The sequence below is a fragment of the Natator depressus genome, chromosome 11, assembly GCF_965152275.1.
Source record: "Natator depressus isolate rNatDep1 chromosome 11, rNatDep2.hap1, whole genome shotgun sequence".
In the NCBI taxonomy this organism is placed as follows: Eukaryota; Metazoa; Chordata; order Testudines; family Cheloniidae; genus Natator; species Natator depressus.
This window is the reverse complement of record NC_134244.1, coordinates 45432666-45453658: the sequence shown is the minus strand read 5'-3', so window position 1 is coordinate 45453658 and position 20993 is coordinate 45432666. Positions and strand designations below refer to the sequence as shown.

Genomic DNA, 20993 nt, shown 5'->3' with positions numbered 1-20993 from the left:
ATGATGGATTTCCATCCAAATCCCTAGAGCACAACAGCTGTAGCTCCCAAATGAGTTCACTGTCATGCTGAGTTTTAGGGCACTGACTTATTCATTCCTAACTCTTTCTTATTCAAGAATTAATTTGAAATATAATGCTGAACTCCTGTAGTGAGCATAGCTACTGTATTTAATTTTATTTGATTAGGACTCTATCTTGCTCTCATGGAAGTCAGTGGGAGTTTGCTATGACTTATTTCAGTGAGAGCAGGAGCAGTACTTTGTAAGCAGTTTGTCACCCTGTTTTTTCAAATGTAGCATAATGTTCTCAGGGGTGTGACTCTTGTCTGTGAATTCCTTTTTAAAAATCAGCTGATTCCCGCCCCTCCCCCCCCCGGTTAACTACCCTTCAAATCTTTCCCTTGACACACTGGGAACGACCCTGAGAGCTATACTGGCAGCAGTTATTAGAGTAGCAGCCGTATTAGGCTGTATCCGCAAAAAGAAAAGGAGTACTTGTGGCACCTTAGAGACTAACAAATTTATTTGAGCATAAGCTTTTGTGAGCTACAGCTCAATTCATGAAGTTGATAGATTTCCACTCCATACGGCTGAATCCAGTGCCATCCAATGAAGTGAGCTGTAGCTCACGAAAGCTTATGCTCAAATAAATTTGTTAGTCTCTAAGGTGCCACAAGTACTCCTTTTCTTTTTACTGGCAGCAGTTGTAACTCTTGGTAGGACCTCCTAAGCCAGATAAGTCATAGGTCAGGGACCAGATTAAAGGCAGTCTGCTTGTCCTCAGGTTGGGGTTGAGCAATAGTGCTGATGAGCTATCCTCATAACTTTTTCTCTTCATGTTATAGAAATGTAAGAAAGTAACTCTTCCACCAAACAGTGTACTCAAACAGGGATAGTGTAGCCTTGTTTGTGCCTTAAGTGAGGTCTGGTGGTTCAGGAAGGATTAAGATACTGTTCAAATTATAGTGCTAAAGGTTTTTAAAAAATCATTCACAGCCTTTATGGCTGTGGCTTCGAATTTTAAACAAAGCAAACCACTGATGCCTTGTAAACTATAAGACATTTATTAGCAGTGATAAGTACTAGTAAGTTATATATTCATTTATCTAGTACCTTTCACCACAAATGATCCAAATGTGCTTTATAAACAGAAATCTTGATGCTTATTACTAGAATGCAGCCATCTTCAGTGTGACAAGTGGCAGCTGTTTAACACTGTACTGAAACATTACAGTTTAGGTAGCCTTGTAAGGATTAGATTTTTATTGGTAATGTCCATATATGTCAAGTTCACCATACACGCACAAATCAATGAAAAAAATATTTCCATCAATGATGATCAACATTTACAGATAGGTAAAGTAAGGAAAATACTGCTTGAGAATTTTAGTTTGATTTAAGGATATTTACTTTGTTTTGACCTGATGTCGACAATTTGAGTTTTAACTTTACAAAGCTTTAACTTTTTAAATCTCAGCGTCTCCTATTGTTAAATAATTAGTCTGACCTCCTCCCCCATTGTCTGATCCTCCCATAGTTTCCTGAATATTTAAATTAGTATAATAAAAATCTTTAAATATAAACATGGGTATCTGTTAGAATTATAAAAAAAAATTATTCTCCCAAGTCTAAATGTAGGGTATGAAGTGAAGAAAAATACCATATCCTCTTGAAACTCCTGACTGCGCTTAGGCAGAATGCAGTTAACTATCAGGACATTGGGTTTAATGCTTGCTGCTGCTTTTTAAAAAATTATTATTTAAAGCAAGTTGAAGGATCTTTAATGATCATGAGTGGCTTGCCTTCTCTCTTAAATCTTCTCAAGAAAACTGGTGCTGACCCAAGAATGTGGCCATTCCCCAAAGAGCTCACATAAGTCGACTGCAATAGGAAAAGTATTTAAACTTGGTGGCACTCACCCACCTATTTACTTGCTTTAAGAACACCAAGAATACTAACTGTGTGGGCTGGTAAACTCTTGTCTAAGCAGTCCGTCAGGCTGATACAGGAAAAGGCAGTAGGTCTTTGGGGATGAGGGATTGTTTAAAAAGGTTTGGATTAGTTTCAGATAATTCATCATTTTATCATCTCTGAAGATGATCTTTGTATATGATAAATCCATTCCTCAGGTGAATTCATATTCAGCCAGGCAGCCAAAATAAGATGCTTCAGGTGGGTGTTACTAAGGTCTAAGGAAAATATTTTGAGGGGAAAAAATACCCATTTGGTTATGTTGTTCTATGTGCATGTTATACTCTTTTAAGGGCTTCATCCTGTTGAAGTCCATGGCGAAATTCCTATGACTTCAGATGTACCCAGATTTTGCTCTTTGTCCTCTTCCATGTTATTTATGATTTATTGAGCATCAGCAATCTGGTTGATGCTGTACAAGTGTATATAAGATGACATGGATCCTGTCCCTAAAAGTTTACCATCTAATTCAGATACAGAAAACAGTTTAGATTCTTCTAATGCACTTGTGAGAGTAAAACCCTGATGTCACACAGAAATCTTTTAGTGGTCATTCCTGAATTCTCCTGCAGAAGGAGAAAAAGATTGTTTAGCTCATGATGTGGTGGACTATTGATCATGTCTCGTGTGGCTTCAGATGAGCAAGAAGACAAACCTGTGAGCTACGCATTCCTGGTATCAACCTCTATTTCTTGAGTTTTATGTTTGAGCACCATGAGCTCAAAGGTTTAGTGAGGTTGCTTAATCTGGGTTCCTTTGATCCATACATTTAATGGAAACTACTCAGTTTTTCTGCTTATTAAGAACTATCTTCACTGAAAAGCATGATAAAGCTGACTGTGTCCCAGTGAAAGGTCATACAAACTGCAGGCAGATAGTTGGGGGGACACCAGAATTTATTTGTCTCAGTATTGGCTTGTACACTTGTCAAGGTTCCTCCCCCACTCTGAACTCTAGGGTACAGATGTGGGGACCTGCATGAAAAACCTCCTAAGCTTATCTTTACCAGCTTAGGTCAAAACTTCCCCAAGGTACAAAATATTCCACCCTTTTGTCCTTGGATTGGCCGCTACCACCACCAAACAAATACTGGTTACTGGGGAAGAGCTGTTTGGACACGTCTTTCCCCCCAAAATACTTCCCAAAACCTTGCACCCCACTTTCTGGACAAGGTTTGGTAAAAAGCCTCACCAATTTGCCTAGGTGACTACAGACCCAGACCCTTGGATCTTAAGAACAATGAACAATCCTCCCAACACTTGTACCCCCCCTTTCCAGGGAAATGTTGGATAAAAAGCCTCACCAATTTGCATAGGTGACCACAGACCCAAACCCTTGGATCTGAGAACAATGAAAAAGCATTCAGTTTTCTTACAAAAAGACTTTTAATAGAAATAGAAGTAAATAGAAATAAAAAAAAAATCCCCCCTGTAAAGTCAGGATGGTAGATACCTTACAGGGTAATTAGATTCAAAACATAGAGAACCCCCCTAGGCAAAAACCTTAAGTTACAAAAAAGATACACAGACAGAAATAGTTATTCTATTCAGCACAATTCTTTTCTCAGCCATTTAAAGAAATCATAATCTAACACGTACCTAGCTAGATTACTTACTAAAAGTTCTAAGGCTTCATTCCTGGTCTATCCCCGGCAAAGACAAAATATAGACAGACACACATACCCTTTGTTTCTCTCCCTCCTCCCAGCTTTTGAAAGTATCTTGTCTCCTCATTGGTCATTTTGGTCAGGTGCCAGCGAGGTTACCTTTAGCTTCTTAACCCTTTACAGGTGAGAGGAGATTTCCTCTGGCCAGGAGGGATTTTAAAGGGGTTTACCCTTCCCTTTATATTTATGACAACACTCTAATCAGGTAGCTCAATGTTTAGGAGCTACCGCTTGTGCCCATAATTTGCTGGGGTGCAAAGTGAGAGGCTCAGTCAAAGCCCCTTTATGTACATTTCTGGCCAGATGCCTGCAGTGGAATTGGAGTGTACGTTATAGGGTCACTTACCACACTGTCTACACTACAAAATTAGGTCAAATTTATAGAAGTCGGTTTTGTAGAAAGCATTTTTATACAGTCGATTGTGTGTATCCCCACACAAATGGTCTTAGTGCATTTATCCGGCATTTAGTCGGCGGAGTGCATCCACAGTACCGAGGCAACCGTCGACTTCCAGAGCGTTGCACTGTGGGTAGCTATCGCATGGTTCCTGCAGTCTCCGCCGCCCATTTGAATTCTGGGTAGAAATCCCAATGCCTGATGGGGCAAAAACATTGTCGCGGGTGGTTCTGGGTACATATCGTCAGGCCCCCCTTCCCTCCCTCCGTGAAAGCAACGTCAGACAATCATTTCATGCCTTTTTTCCTGGGTTACCTGGGCAGATGCCATACCACGGCAAGCATGGAGCCTGCTCAGCTCACCATCACCGTATGTCTCCTGGGTGTTGGCAGACACGGTACTGCATTGCTACACAGCAGCCGCTCATTGCCTTTTGCAGCAGACAGTATAGTATGAATGGTAGCCATCGTCGACATATTCCAGGGTGCTCTTTTAACCGACCTCGGTGAGGTCAGGGGTGCCTGGGCAAACATGGGAGTGACTCAGCCAGGTCATTACCCTTTTAAGTTTCGTTTCATGGCGATTCAGTCCTGCCAGCAGTCCTACTGCACTGTCTTCTGCCGAGTAGCTAGGAGATGATGATGGCCAGCAGTCGTACTGCACCGTCTGCTGCCAGCAAGATGTATAAAGATAGATGAAGTGGATCAAAACAAGAAATAGACCAGATTTGTTTTGTATTCATTTTCTCCTCCCTCCCTCCGTGAAATCAATGGCCTGCTAAACCCAGGGTTTTGAGTTCTATCCCTGAGGGGGCCATTCTGTTTCTCCTTGATGCAAAGCCACCCCCTTTGTTGATTTTAATTCCCTTTAAGCCAACCCTGTAAGCCATGTTGTCAGTTGTCCCTCCCTCCGTCAGAGCAATGGCAGATAATCGTTTCGCGCCTTTTGTCAGTGCAGACGCCTTAGCACTAGGAACATGGAGCCCGCTCAGATCACCGCAGCAATTATGAGCACTATAAACACTGCACACGTTATCCAGCAGGATATGCAGGACTATAACCTGCAAGAAAAGCGAAACCAGGCAAGGAGGAGGAGGCGACTGCAGCGTGGTGACGAGAGTGATGAGGACATGGACATAGACTTCTCACACAGTGCGGGCCCCTGCAATGTGCACATCATGGTGTCAATTGGGCAGGTTCATGGCGTGGAACGCCGATTCTGGGCCCGGGAAACAAGCACAGAGTGGTGGGACCGCATACTGTTGCAGGTCTGAGACGATTCCCAGTGGCTGCAAAACTTTCGCATGCATAAGGGCACTTTCATGGAACTTTGTGACTTGCTTTCCCCTTTCCTGAAGCACAAGAATACCAAGATGAGAGCAGCCCTCACAGTTGAGAAGCAAGTGGTGATAGCCCTGTGGAAGCTTGCAATGCCAGACAGCTACCGGTCAGTCAGGAATCAATTTGGAGTGGTAAATCTACTGTGGGGACTGCTGTGATGCAAGTAGCCAATGCTATCACTGAGCTGCTGATATCAAGGGTAGTGACTCTGGGAAATGTGCAGGTCATAGTGGATGGCTTTGCTGCAATGGGATTCCCTAACTGTGGTGGGGCGATAGACGGAACCCATATCCCTATATTGGCACTGGCGCACCAAGCCTGTGAGTACATAAACCGCAAGGGGTACTTTTCAGTGGTGCTGCAAGCACTGGTGGAGCACCAGGGATGTTTCACCAACATCACTGTGGGATGGCCGGGAAAGGTACATGACGCTCACATCTTGAGGGACTCTGGTCTGTTTCAAAAGCTGCAGCAAGGGACTTACTTTCCAGACCACAAAATTACTGTTGGGGATGTTGAAATGCCTATAGTTATCCTTGGGGACCCAGCCTACCCCTTAATGCCATGATTCATGAAGCCATACACAGGCAGCCTGGACAGTAGTCAGGGGCTGTTCAACTATAGGCTGAGCAAGTGCAGAATGGTGGTAGAATGTGCATTTGGGCATTTAATAGCGCGCTGGTGCAGTTTACTGAGTCGTTTAGATGTCAGCGAAACCAATATTCCCATTGTTATTACTGCTTGCTGTGCGCTCCACAATATCTGTGAGAGTAAGGGGGAGATGTTTATGGCTGGGTGAGAGGTTGAGGCAAATTGCCTGGCCTCTAATTACACACAGCCAGACACCAGGGTGGTTAGAAGAGTACAGGAGGGCGCGGTGTGCATCAGAGAAGCTTTGAAAACCAGTTTCAGGAATGGCCAGGCTAGTGTGAAAGTTCTATTTGTTTCTCCTTGATGGAACCCTTCGCCCCCCCCCCCCCCCCCCCAGTTTCACTCTACTTTCCTGTAAGCTAAGCACCCTCCCCTCCCCCCTTCGATCACTGCTTGCAGAGGCAATAAAGTCATTGGTGCTTCACATTCATGCATTCTTTATTCATCACACAAATAGGGGGATAACTGCCAAGGTAGCCCGGGAGGGGTGGTGGAGGAGGGAAGCACTGGGTGGGGGTGGTGGAGGAGGGAAGGACAAGGCCACACAGCACTTTAAAACTTATTGAATGCCAGCCTTCTGTTGCTTGGGCAATTCTCTGGGGTGGAGTGGCTGGAGGCCACCCCACCACATTCTTGGGCGTCTGGGTGAGGAGGCTATGGAACTTGGGGAGGAGGGCGGTTGGTTACACAGGGGCTGTAGTGGCGGTCTGTTTTCCTGCTGCCTTTCCTGCAGCTCAACCATATGCTGGAGCATGAGAGTTTGATCCTCCAGCAGCCTCAGCATTGACTCCTGCCTTCTTTCAGCAAGCTGACGCCACCTACCATCTTCAGCCCACCACCTCTCCTCGCGGTCATATTGTGTTTTCCTGCACTCTGAGATTGTCTGCCACCACGTATTATGCTGTGCTCTGTCAGTGTGGGAGGACAGCATGAGGTCAGAGAACATTTCATCACGAGTGCGTTTTTTTTCGCCTTCTAATCTTCACTAGCCTCTGGGAAGGAGAAACATATCCAGCTGGTGGAGGGGAAAAAAAAGGGAGAGTGGTAGTTAAAAAGACACATTTTATAGAACAATAGAACACTCTTTCACGGTAAACCTTGCTGTTAACATTACATAGCACATGTGCTTTCATTACAAGGTCACATTTTGCCTCTTATTGAGGGTATGTAAGTTTGGTGTGAGAGATCACTCACACAGGGCCAGGCAGCAGAATTTGGCTTGCAGGCAGCCATGGTAAGTCACAGTCTTTTGGCTTCTTTAACCTTCATAACATGTGGGAACGGCTTCAAACAGCAGCGCCCTCATTTCCCATACGAAGTAGCCATTGGGTTGCCCATTAAAAATGGGTTGATAATTTAAAAGGAGGGGCTGCGGTTTCCGGTTTCACGTGCAGCAGAAACCCAACTAACTCCTCCCTCCCTACATACCCAATTCTCTGGGATGATGGCTTCACTTCTCCCCCCACCGTGTGGCTAACAGCGGGGAAGATTTCTGTGCAGCCACTGGCAAACAGCCCAGCAGGAACGGGCACCTCTGAATGTCCGCTTACTAAAACCACCCTATTTCAACCAGGTGACCATGAATGATATCACTCTCCTGAGGGTGAAGCAGAGAGATAAAGAACAGATGTTGTTTGAATGCCAGCAAACGCTGGGACCATACGCTGCAATGCTTTGTTCCGCAATGATTCCCGACTACGTGCTACTGGCCTGGTGTGGTAAAGTGTCCTACCATGGAGGACGGAATAAGGCTGCCCTCCCCAGAAACCTTTTGCAAAAGCTTTGGGAGTACATCCAGGAGAGCTTTATGGAGATGTCCCTGGAGGATTTCCGCTCCATCCCCGGACACGTTAACAGACTTTTCCAGTAGCTGTACGGGCCGCGAATGCCAGGGCAAATTAATCATTAAACACACTTGCTTTTAAACGATGTATAATATTTACAAAGGTACACTCACCAGAGGTCCCTTCTCTACCTTCAGGGTCCGGGAGCCCGTCTTGGTGGGTTCGGGGGGTACTGGCTCCAGATCCAGGGTGAGAAACAGATCCTGGCTGTTGGGGAAACTGGTTTCTCCGTTTCCTTGCTGTGAGCTATCTACAACCTCCTCCTCATCATCTTCCTTGCCCCCAAAACCCGCTTCCGTGTTGCCTGCCACTCCTTGGACGGAGTCAAAGCACAGGGTTGGGGTAGTGTGGCTGCACCCCCTAGAATGGCATGTAGCTCATGATAGAAACGGCATGTTTGGGGCTCTGATCCGGAGCAGCCGTTTGCTTCTCTGGTTTTTTGGTAGGCTTGCCTGAGCTCCTTAATTTTCATGTGGCACTGCTGCGGGTCCTTGTTATAGCCTATGTCCTTCATGCCATTGGAGATTTTTTCAAATATTTTTGGCATTTCGTCTTTTTGAACGGAGTTCTGCAAGCACGGATTCGTCTCCCCATACAGCGATCAGATCCCGTACCTCCCGTTCAGTCCATGCTGGAGCTCTTTGGCAATTCTGGGACTGCATGGTTTCCTGTTATGATGAGCTCTGCCTGGTGACCTGTGCAGGTGAGTTCGCCTTGCTGGCCAAACAGGAAATGAAATTCAAAAGTTCGTGGGCCTTTTCCTGTATACCTGGCCAGTGCATCTGAGTTGAGAGCGCTGTCCAGAGCGGTCACAACTGAGCACTCTGGGGTAGCTCCCGGAGGCCAATACCGTCAAATTGCCTCCACAGTACCCCAAATTCGACCCGGCAAGGCCGATTTCAGAACTAATCCCCATGTCAGGGATGGAGTAAAGAAATAGATTTTAAGAGCCCTTTAAGTCGAAAAAAGGGCTTCGTCATGTGGACAGGTGCAGGGTTAAATCGATTTAACGCTGCTAAATTCGACCTAAATTCGTAGTGTAGACCAGTAGTTGTGTTAGAAGCCTTGTCATCCACCTTGAGATAGGGTGGAATAGTTTGGCAGAGATGGTTTGTTTTGCTGACAAACTCATTTCACAACTTTTTGACATGTTAAACATAGTTAATCTGTCTGACCATTTATATAAACTCTTGGGGCCTTGGCATGCACAACTCTCTGAATCGGCGTTTCTAAAGGGAGAATTGAGCCTGATAAGTGTATCTGTGTTTGCTTTGTCTGTCGGCCTGCCTTCCCCACACCTAAATTGTCTTTGGTAGGAATATTGTTTGTTCAAGGACTGCAGGTTTGGGCTACAAATATTAAAAAAATAAATTTAATAAAATGTGAATGATGGAAAAAGAATGGCTATTCCATAATTTTCTCCTGAAAATTTACCATGGCCCAACAACCAGCTGAAATACAGCCCAAGCTGCTGAGGGCCAGATTCTGCCTTCTTTATTCATACTGATCAACTTCTTGCTCCGCAAATAGTCTCTTAGCGACCAGTGGAACTAAGATGAAACTCAACATGAGCGAGGTGACCTAATCTAGCCCTAAATGAATAACAAACACTCACAATAATAGTGAAGCTCTTGATTCTAAAAGCCTCTTAATAACCTTTAAAGTACCATATAAGGGTTCCTCTGAGTTAATGACATGGGGCTTCATTCTGTGAGGCACTGAGAAAACACTTGCCCATATCCAGCAAAGCATTTAACCACATGCTTAACTTGAAGCATGTTTGTTTTTTGCCAGATAATGGCCAGAGTATGCAGGATTTACCCTATAGTGCTGGAGCACACATCGTTTTCAGGGGAAACCTCTGCTTCGAATGGGGCTGTGGATTGCTCTCCCCCCTGCTTTTGTAGAAGAGGGCTGTTGCTTCCACATCACTGCCTCTTCTCTCTGGGGCCCTTCGGGAGACCCCTAAGCTGGGACTCTGTGATATCTGGGCTCTGCACGGTTTTGGGGCAGGGACTAGACAGAACCAGCTGTGTGCCATCGTGCCATATTCTGCAGGCCAACTGCATTTTTATGTGGAAAGCTGACCAGGAGTACATGGTGAGTTGCGGAGGATAAAGGAAATGAGGCTTCAGCTTTGCTGCTTTATGATATGTAAAGAAGGCCTGGAAAAAAAAAACCTCTTTATTTTCCAGTAGTAGTTCAGGTCCTGTTTAGACTAGAAGACTCTTCGATATCTGATGAACTAGTGTAAATTATGACATCACCAAGAGGTGAAAAATGAGCTATTGAGAGAAGGGACTTTTCCTCAGATTGTTTAAAGCTTTAAACTTTCATCTATGCTTTAACATCTATTTAACTTCAGTGACTAGCACTGAGCAAAGAGAGCGTCTGTTAGATTCAACACCATTACCTCTTCAGTTTGTGTAGGTTGACAAGTAAATAACTTTATACCTCCAGCTGTTCTCTGACAAAACCAGGACAGGCCAGACTTTACATTCCTGATATTCCTCTCTTGCCTTGCACCTTTTTAAGTAAAATAACTTTTGGGCCCTCTCGATATGTTGAAGAGAAGCAAAACAAGGTACAATCTCCATTTCCTGGAAATCCACCTTTAATGCAGCAAATCTGTCACTGGCAGGTGCCACTGCTCGAGCTTGAGCAGCACACAGGGACTCTGGTAATGGGGCCTAGTTCTGAGTGAGTGTGTGTGTGTGTGTGTGGGGAGAGGAGGCGGGGGATGGGACTCTGGGTGTTCAGAACGAATGTACTGAGTGTTCTGTATCTGTATTAAGTTATTTTGGCATATTACGGACTCCTAAACTTTAGCTGTTAATCATCTTAATTCGCGATGTCGCCATATGATTGGAAAATTCAGTCTTTTAAGGAACTTAAACAAACCAAAACCAGCCCTCACTCTAAAAGGATTTAGGGGAGAGCAATTGATTGCCATTTTTGAAATGATGTAGGGCATAAGATCTGTGATAGCAGGTAGCAAAGTCTCTAGGTTAAGAGAATGTCCTCCTGTCAAAGATCTACTTTTACTTCACCACCAACAGTATTGTGACCCTCAAGCATTCAAAAATCCAGTGTCAAGCGCCAGAAAAATCATGATATTTTTATTTAAATTGGGTGCTTAATTGCCTTAGTTTTGAGCTTTTAGGGTTTGTTGTCAAGCTCTTCTCCACAAAGACAAGAAATATGCTTTTAAAAGTACTGTAAACAGGTAAAGTTGAGATGCCAGGAGAAAAAAAAATCAAATATTAAGGGACTCGTGATAAACTTGTGAGAGTTGGAGTGATCGGACACTTGGTAGCACAGTGGTTACTGCTATTGCTGCAGCTTGAAGAAAGCTGTGAGCTCAGCTATGAGCAATTAAACACTTTCTGTGGGGGGATTATTAGCTGCCTGGCTGGTAATCACTGAGCTAGTGATGTAACTGGGAGGATATAAGAGGATACACAGAAAGCAAGGGAAGGAAGGTACAGATAGTGAGCACGGGCTGAGGAGCGAAGGCTGCAGGGAAGCCTCCTCTTGGCTGTACACTGGTGATACTTTGTAAGGATAGAATAAATATACACTTGTGAAAAGAGTAGCAACCTGGTGTGTGTTTGACTGTGGGACAACACGAACTGGCCAGACAAAGTAGTACACTGGGTACTGCCGGAGGCGCCCTGTGGCAGTTGGCAACATCTAGACAAGGGGCGCTTTACACTTAAGAGTTGAACCTTTCAGTGTATGTGATATTTCAATAGGTGATATCCATGGCATCAACACAATGAGCCAAATATTGTCCATATGATCTCTTAAGTCTGTGGGTTTTTAGGCATTTAGCCCTGAAACTTCCTATTAGGCTGCAGTCATCTTTATCCAGTTGCCTCTTACACACTATCCAGCAAGTTGTAATATGAATACAGTGCAAGTTGATAAGCCAGTATCTGGGGTGTGTGTGTGGGGGGGGGGGAAGGTTTCATTAACCAGCTGAACTATGGAGAGGGACTAGATGAGCAGCTTGTATTTATACTGCTGATGGAGTTGTATGTTGCAAAATATAGTGATGGTATCCCTTCTCTCCCCCATCCCTCCGCCCTCTTATGACAAAATGCTTAGATTTGAGAAACCACCCTGTATCACTAATAGATTGGGCAACTCAGACAAAGAGGAGAAAAATCTATTGAAATAAGATATGAAAATAATCTTCATACTTTACTGCCCAGTCTAGAAAAGAGCTGAAACTTTGAAAAATGAGCAGGAAAGATAATTGTCTCATGAGAATTACATCTGCCTTCTGAAGGAAAACCTTACCTATAAACATGAAAGAAAAAGCTTCTCACTATACACCTCAGTATTTTAAAGTGGGGAAGAAAGGCTGTTCACATTTTTGCATTTGACCGTATTTATTCACAGGAGGTTAACAGCCAATTTGTCAGCGTGGCCATCATCAGGAGTTTATTCTATACTAAGATGACATTTTTATTTTTATTGGATTAGTGTGCTTGAATTCCTGTGACGATTTCAGATTCTTAGTCATAAAATAACATGTGAAGAAATATTTGTGCCCGTAAGGAGATAACGAATCAGCTACAGTAATTATACAATCATCTTGAAAAGAAAGTAATAACTATAACTAGTACATATTTGTGAGATCTTTCATGATCACGTCTTTCCACTAAATTAACTTTATTGGCATATTGAATTTGAACTGCATCATGGCAGCTTGAACACATCATGTTTGTTTTATGCTTCTCACCCACAGCTGTACACACAGATTGTGATTTTTATTGTAGCAGCCAGAATAAATACTCTGCTATGATGTAAGAAGAATCAGAAGTCCATTAGTTGCACTAGTATCCATCTAAAGGGGCTAAAGAAGCTGACTATATATAGAACCTGATAAACCCTCCCCATATTTCTCACAATATTTGGGTGTTTGTGTAAAGGGGGGGGAACTAAACCTCTTTCCAAAGACCCCTCCACAGACTTATCATTATTTCAATTTAGTGCATCTGGTGGCTGTAATCTTTTTAAAAACAGGGACCAAAAAAGCCCAGTGACCAGCATGCTACTATTTAGATACTTGAGCTTGTCAATTGCTTGCTTGTGCTTGGAAACAACATTGAATAGTGATCCTGACTAAAAGATGTTGAGGGGTATACAGTGAATCTTATTGCTGACTGAAATGGCATCCTGTTCACCACCCCCAGCTACTTCTAAGAGCCTGACCAATGTGTCTTTCTATGCTCTGCTCTTCTGAAGCCATGCCCATATTCTGAAATCTGTTTAAGGGAAAGAATTTAAATAGTAATGGGCATTTCATTAGCCCCCAAAATGATGGAATATATTGGGCTGATGCAAATTTAAGTAGTAATTGGGCATTTCTTCTTTTCTTCAGTGATCCCAGGATGCGTTGCCAATTTGTGGTGGTTGTGTTTGTGTGTTCTTCCTTGGACATACATGGATAACACATCTGGTGTGTCTGTACACTTCATTTTTTTTCCTGCAAAATTATTGATTCTTCTAGTGTATGGCTTCTGACAGCACAAATTAAATGTTGGGAAAGTGATAAGTCATTTATTTATTAAGTTTTGCAAAACAGATAAGCAGAAAACAGACGGTTGGAGTGACCAATGGACAAAGTGTAGGATTATCATCTGTATCCTGGAAGTGCCTAATTGCCCAAGATCAGGATTGGGGCTTCACTATGCTCCATACAAACATGTAATAAGAGACTGATCTTTATCATAACATAAGAACGGCCATACTGGGTCAGACCAAAGGTCCATCTAGCCCAGTATCCTGTCCTCCGACAGTAGCCAATGCCAGAGGGAATGAACAGAACAGGAAACCATCAAGTGAACCATCCCCTGTCGCTCATTCCCAGCTTCTGGCAAACAGAGGCTAGGGACACCATTCCTGCCCATCCTGGCTAATAGCCATTGATGGACCTATCCTCCATAAATTTATCTAGTTTTTTGAACCCTGTTATAGTCTTGGCCTTCACAACAGCCTCTTGCAAGGAGTTCCACAGGTTGACTGTGCGTTGTGTGAAAAAATATTTCCTTTTGTTTGTTTTAAACTTGTTGCCTATTAATTTCATTTGATGGCCCCTAGTTTTTGTGTTATGAGAAGGAGTAAATAACATCAAAACAGATACGACACAAGATGGAGATGAGAAGGATATAACCTAAGCAGAGTGGTGAGGATGGCAAATGCCATGTTCTTTTTACGTTGTTTTCCTCATTTAACTTTATGTACAGTGGGAGCTGGTGGGAGCAGAGAGAAGGGATGAGTCAGTAGGAACGTGTGAGTGAGGAAAGGAAGGGCAATATGATTCAGGGAGGGTGGGAGGGATGGACAGGGTGAAGGGCAGATAGCGAAGTTGGAGTAAGGAGAACCTGAGGGAGGAGTGGAAGGGAACTGGAGAAAACAACCAGTTGGCAAGAAGAATGCCCAAAATCAAAATATAAGGGATGGAAGAAGTCTGTCAGTGTTTTGAAGGAGCTGCTGCTGCTAATGCTACTGCTTCCAGGTACTGCTAGGGCATGGGAGTCTTTGCTTCAAGGAGCTAATTCCACCCCACCAGTTTCCCCAAGCCCATGTGGTTGAGGTTGTGGCGGGGGGTGGGGGGGCGTGGAATAAGCCCTGGTGTCCTGTGCAGGGGATCCCTTTGCTGGTCTCAGACCAGTGAGTGGGGGAATAGCCCCTATGACTTACACTTCAGGTTCACCTTGACATGAAGGAGTTAAAATACTTGCCCTTGACAGCAGATGGCACATGCCTTTGTTTAGTCCTACATGTAATAATATCTTGGTCTTTGTTAACTGCCTCAGGACAAAATCAGCATCCCACCAGTCACCATCTGGCAAGGCACAGCTGATATCAGGGACTGTCATGTGTAAGCGCACTAGCATTTGTTGCTGTCCAAAGAAAGAAATCTCCTGTAAACACTCCAGTCTGTATTGCTGAAGAGTCAGTGTACACAGTCTTGAGGAAGCTACTAAATTTCTGTGCTGCAGTTCCCCATTGGTAATAGGAAGATATTTCCTTTCTCCCATCCTTGTCTTTTCAGTTTAGACTGTAAGCTCTTTGGGGCAGGGATTGTCTCTGTACATTGCCTAGCACAATGGGGCCATGATTTTGGTTGGTGCCTCTAATAAAAATAAGTGCAGTTATGTCTAGATGCCCTGACTGAGATCGGGATCCCATTGTGCCTGGCACTGTACATACATGTTGTAAGAGGCAGTCCCTGCTCTTAAGTCTTTCCAGTCTAAATAGACAAGCAAGAAAAGGGGGGTGAGGGAAAATGGGCACAAGGTTGTAAAATGAGTTGTCTAATGTCACACGGTCAGAATCCAGGTCTCCTGCTCTCAGTCTAGTGCCCTATATATTAGACCACATTGCCTCTCAGTGTATATGGTTTGTCAAATAAATCATTTGCTCTAAAATGCTATTTTTGTTCAAGGAGTCTTCTCAGGTTTGTGGCTCATGTGGGCAGTTCACCAAATACACAGTGCTGTTTTCGATAGTGATAGTCAGGTGTGATGCTCTGGAGTAAAATTTGCTGAGTGTAAGCATCTTTGAAAGGAGGAAGTCTCTGATTCCATCTTGTACTGTTTTATGCTGTAGCGAAGTTTATTTTGGTGTGTGTTATAACAGATGCTTTATTTGGACTTCATCTGGTCTGTATATGTGATCTGTATAGCTGATCACTTCATTCATGCAGTCAGTTTTTTTGGTTTTACAACTGAAGAAAACTGAAGGATTGTAAAACCTGTGCTAGGGGAAGTGCTTGCCTGCCCAGATATTAAGATCAACGCTCCTCAAGTCCATGGGGGAGTTTTGTTACCTAGGGGTACACTGGCACAGGATGTCACAATTGAGGTTACCCATCACATAGCCAAGGTCAGCTCTGCATTAGGAATACTGTCACGCTGCCTACAGAATGGTAGGGGTATCAAAATAAGTACTAAGCTAAACTTCTGTTGGGCAGTCATGCTTACAACACTTTTATATGGTTGAGACATGAACAACATATCACCATCACATTAGGAAACTTAATCAGTTCCATATGAACTGTCTTCAGTCTGTATGAAGGGTCAAGTGGTGGGACGGGAGTCCCGATATTGAGATCCTTAATTGTTGTTGGATGTCTGGCATTCAAAGCAAGCTCATAAAAGCTCATCTGTATTGGTTTGGTCTTGTTCACGTGACTGACTTGAGAATACCCAAGGCTATATTTTATGGTCTGTGAAAGCAAGATATCTGTTCCTATGGTGGCCAATATAAGCTATATAAGGATGTACACTGAAGTCAAATTTGAAAGTGTGAGGTGACCCCAGCAACTGGGAAGCAATAGGTCATGACCGTTCAAGGGGGCAGCAGATTTGTCATCTTGCTGCTAACTGCTTTGAAGCAAGGTGCGTTAACACCTTATGTGAAAAATGTGAACTGTGCAAAGCAATGATATAACAGCCTGCAATAGTCACGGACAATCTTGTCTGTCCCGCAAATAACCACATTTGCAGTTCTCTCATTGGTCTGATCTTGCATGTATGCTTTCACTTAGTGTTTCCTGAATCCTTGTTTGTCAATGTTGATACGACACTCTATCATAGTTGTTCAGTTTATGAAGTAGCCATTTAACAAAACAGGAGTTTAATATAGTGATTCGAATAGCTAAATGTGCTCTACCTGACACTGGATTCTGTATGTTGATACTTTCAGGATAATTAGTGCATAAAGCCTCCAGTTTCAGAATAACTAAACATTGAGTTTTAAAAAAAAAATCTATACAGTTGTATGCTGTTTGAACTATCAATTGTTCTTTTCTGTAGAAGACTTAAAGGGCTGGAATACACCATCTGGGGCTCTTCATATGTATGTTTCTTCAGTAGGCTCTCCAAATCATATACTTCTGGGATTTTGTTACTAAGGAAGAGCAAAAGATCTGAAAACAAAATTTGCATGGAATTTTTCACAGTTCAATGGTGTATTTCCTATCAAACTTCAGATTGAAGAAACTACAGTTATGAAATGCCATGAGTATGGAAAGATGCCACCAAATAATGCTTCTAAAGTGTCAGTGAATTTATAGTTCTCTTTTTAGAAAGACTTCATCCTTATTAAACCCAAAAACTGCATTAGTGTAACCTTGTGGTAGCACAGATAAAAATCAGAAGAAATTAAGGCCTCCATCCCTCTAAATTTTGTGGACATGTTTAATACACTGAGTACTGCTTAATCTTGTTGAGCTCGGTGGGACTACTTTCAGCACATAAAGATAAGCACATGCTTAAGTGTTTGCAGGGTCAAGATCTAAGATTTTCCAGCAAAACATTAATATGGTCACATACATCTTTACATATTGAAGTGTATATTCTACTATGAACAATGATGTATTAAGCTGTGGTTCACATTTAACAAGAAAAAATGGAGAAGAAAATAGATAAGTGCAAGGCAGCTATGTTGAAATGACACTGTCAACTTGAAAACTAGTCAGTTTCAGCAAGTAATTTGAGTAGATTCAGATGCTGCAGCTGGTCTGGAGTCCACCCGCCTGCCAATTCTTATGGCTTTGCAATCATATCTGTGTGATTTTTTTTCTTTAAGTTGAATTGTGAGTCAAAAATTAAGACTCAATGAGCAGTATCACCAGACATGGGAGGAATCTCTTTGCCTTTGTATTCACTCCAGTACTATGGGGAAGCACTGTCTGAAAATCTTTTTTTTAAGGAGTCATGAATGTTGTGTCAATTTATTCTGAGTTTTCTCAAATGCTGGATTAGGTACATTTACACTCCTACATATTGACTGCTTTTCACTCAGCACTATGTTTTTTTCTGTCTACCAATGTACTTTTTGCTGCTTTCAGTGGAATAAAGCCACTACAGCTTTGTAAATATATTTGACGAGTCTTTTATATGGACTGCCTTCAGATATTATTTCATATGAAATTGAATTCAAACATTCGGGGGAGGTTCTGTAGTGATATAGTTGCAGATATTGGAAAATGTGGCAGTGCCTCCCCTGGATCTGTTGCGGTGACACACACACTTGGTAATAAATAGTGGTAACATAGTAACCATGCCAATGCCTTTAACCTTTTGATCAGATCAATAACACAGCCCAACTTTCAGAGCTCTGTGCATGAGGAAAGATAATTACAGACCTCTTGATTATCAGATTTCAAACTCCATCAAGCTAGTAGTAAGGTTTTTTGTATGTCAGTGCTTTGCGAAACAGTGTCCGCAGGTAGATAATTAGCAATTTAATTTTAATAAGCTGGGAAACTTTCTAGGCCAAATTTTGCCATTACCCAGGTATAAATGTAGTGCATCTCCATGGGCTTCAGTGGATTTGGATTGGTACCAATACAGTTGATGAATGTATCCTCTTTTTTTTATCCAGTGGGTTTCAAGTCGAAAGGTAGACCAATAAATAGCTGCTCAAGTGACACTAGCCCAATAATAATCTTTCAGAGTTTTCTAGGGTTCACATGTCCCACTGAACTGTAAGTGTTTTTTTTATTTTGTCAGAAAAAAATTTCCAGTCATATCCTCTAGTTTGGTTTTCAGACATTATACCCAAAAGTGACAACCTGTGGCTAAACTGAGAGGAGAATGGAGTAACCCCATCTTCAGAATTTGTCATGTGATTATTGTATATTTAGCACCCATTCTTTGTCTGGAAATGCAAACAACCTATTTATTCGAATTCTTTTGGGGCCTCTGGGGTAGCCTCTTCCTTGAGCCTCTGGCATCTGTTCCAAGAGCCCTTTAGTGCTTGTACCAAGATGCTGCTGTTGACTCCTTCAAAAACTCCAGTAATTTGGAGATTTGAGCAAAAGCGTCTCTTCTCCACATCTTCAGTAATGTCTCGAAGACTGATATTTTTCAGCTCTGCAATCTCATGCTGCTGAGATTTCCCTAGTGTGGCTATCTCTAAACAAAGGATAGCCTAATCCTTTGTTTAGCCAGCACAGATCTTATTATGTGGTTCTCAAAGTTCTTGTTTGGTTCCCTGAGCCCCTCTGTGGCGCCCCCTCTGTGAAGGAGAAATTGTGCTTGTTTAACTGCTTTCATTGCAGCTGAGATTCTTCTTTTCACCCTGTTGTCTGATGCTTTAGTTGCATAAAAATGAAGGCTGCCTTGGTTGTTTGCCTTCCCATCATATTTTTCTTCTGCTCAGGTGAATTCTACATATTAAGAAAACTTGGGGTAACTCTTGTTTCTGTAAATTGACTTTGTGTCCTCCCAAAATGTTTGAGCGAAGGGAGAGCAACAGCTAGGTGCAAATACTTTTCTGGAAGCCTTTGTCATCTATTTTTCCCTTTTTCACTTCTCTCTGCTACAGCCCTGAAGCAGGGATATTGACATGGTGGGGGGAGGCGGGAGCTGCATGACAAGAGGCGCAGTTGTACTTGCCCTCAGAAGTTATGTACTTACAGAAAAATACAGTCTTTTGGAAGCCTTTTTTCCTTTATTTTTATGATAAGAAAAAGATGTATATTAATATGATTAGTTTCAGAGTAACAGCCGTGTTAGTCTGTATTGGCAAAAAGAAAATGAGTACTTGTGGCACCTTAGAGACTAACCAATTTATTTGAGCATGAGCTTTCGTGAGCTACAGCTCACTTCATCGGATGCATACTGTGGAAATTGCAGAAGACATTATATACACAGACACCATGAAACAATACCTCCTCCCACCCCACTCTCCTGCTGGTAATAGCTTATCTAAAGTGATTATCAAGTTGGGCCATTTCCAGCACAAATCCAGGTTTTCTCACCCTCCGCCCCCCCCCCCCCCCCACACACACACAAACTCACTCTCTTGCTGGTAATAGCCCATCCAAACTGACCACTCTCCCCACAATGTGCATGACAATCAAGGTGGGCCACTTCCAGCATAAATCCAAGTTTAACCAGAACGTCTGGGGGGGGGTAGGAAAAAACAAGGGGAAATAGGCTACCTTGCATAATGACTTAGCCACTCCCAGTCTCTATTTAAGCCTAAATTAATAGTATCCAATTTGCAAATGAATTCCAATTCAGCAGTTTCTCGCTGGACTCTGGATTTGAAGTTTTTTTGTTGTAAGATAGCGACCTTCATGTCTCTGATTGCGTGACCAGAGAGATTGAAGTGTTCTCCGACTGGTTTATGAATGTTATAATTCTTGACATCTGATTTGTGTCCATTTATTCTTTTACGTAGAGACTGTCCAGTTTGACCAATGTACATGGCAGAGGGGCATTGCTGGCACATGATGGCATATATCACATTGGTGGATGTGCAGGTGAATGAGCCTCTGATAGTGTGGCTGATGTTGTTAGGCCTTGTGATGGTGTCCCCTGAATAGATATGTGGGCACAGTTGGCAACGGGCTTTGTTGCAAGGATAGGTTCCTGGGTTAGTGGTTCTGTTGTGTGGTATGTGGTTGCTGGTGAGTATTCGCTTCAGGTTGGGGGGCTGTCTGTAGGCAAGGACTGGCCTGTCTCCCAAGATTTGTGAGAGTGTTGGGTCATCCTTCAGGATAGGTTGTAGATCCTTAATAATGCGTTGGAGGGGTTTTAGTTGGGGGCTGAAGGTGACGGCTAGTGGCATTCTGTTATTTTCTTTGTTAGGCCTGTCCTGTAGTAGGTGACTTCTGGGAACTCTTCTGGCTCTATCAATCTGTTTCTTCACTTCTGCAGGTGGGTATTGTAGTTGTAAGAAAGCTTGATAGAGATCTTGTAGGTGTTTGTCTCTGTCTGAGGGGTTGGAGCAAATGCGGTTGTATCGCAGAGCTTGGCTGTAGACGATGGATCGTGTGGTGTGGTCAGGGTGAAAGCTGGAGGCATGTAGGTAGGAATAGCGGTCAGTAGGTTTCCGGTATAGGGTGGTGTTTGTGACCATTGTTTGTTAGCACTGTAGTGTCCAGGAAGTGGATCTCTTGTGTGGATTGGACCAGGCTGAGGTTGATGGTGGGATGGAAATTGTTGAAATCATGGTGGAATTCCTCAAGGGCTTCTTTTCCATGGGTCCAGATGATGAAGATGTCCTCAATATAGTGCAAGTAGAGTAGGGGCGTTAGGGGACGAGAGCTGAGGAAGCGTTGTTCTAAGTCAGCCATAAAAATGTTGGCA

General features: G+C 43.1%; 1 protein-coding gene across 1 annotated transcript in view; it reads left to right on the top strand.

Annotated features, from left to right (window-relative positions):
* Positions 1-20993, top strand: part of ZNF385B (zinc finger protein 385B) — a 305313-nt gene that overhangs the window by 19090 nt on the left and 265230 nt on the right. The window lies entirely within an intron of this gene.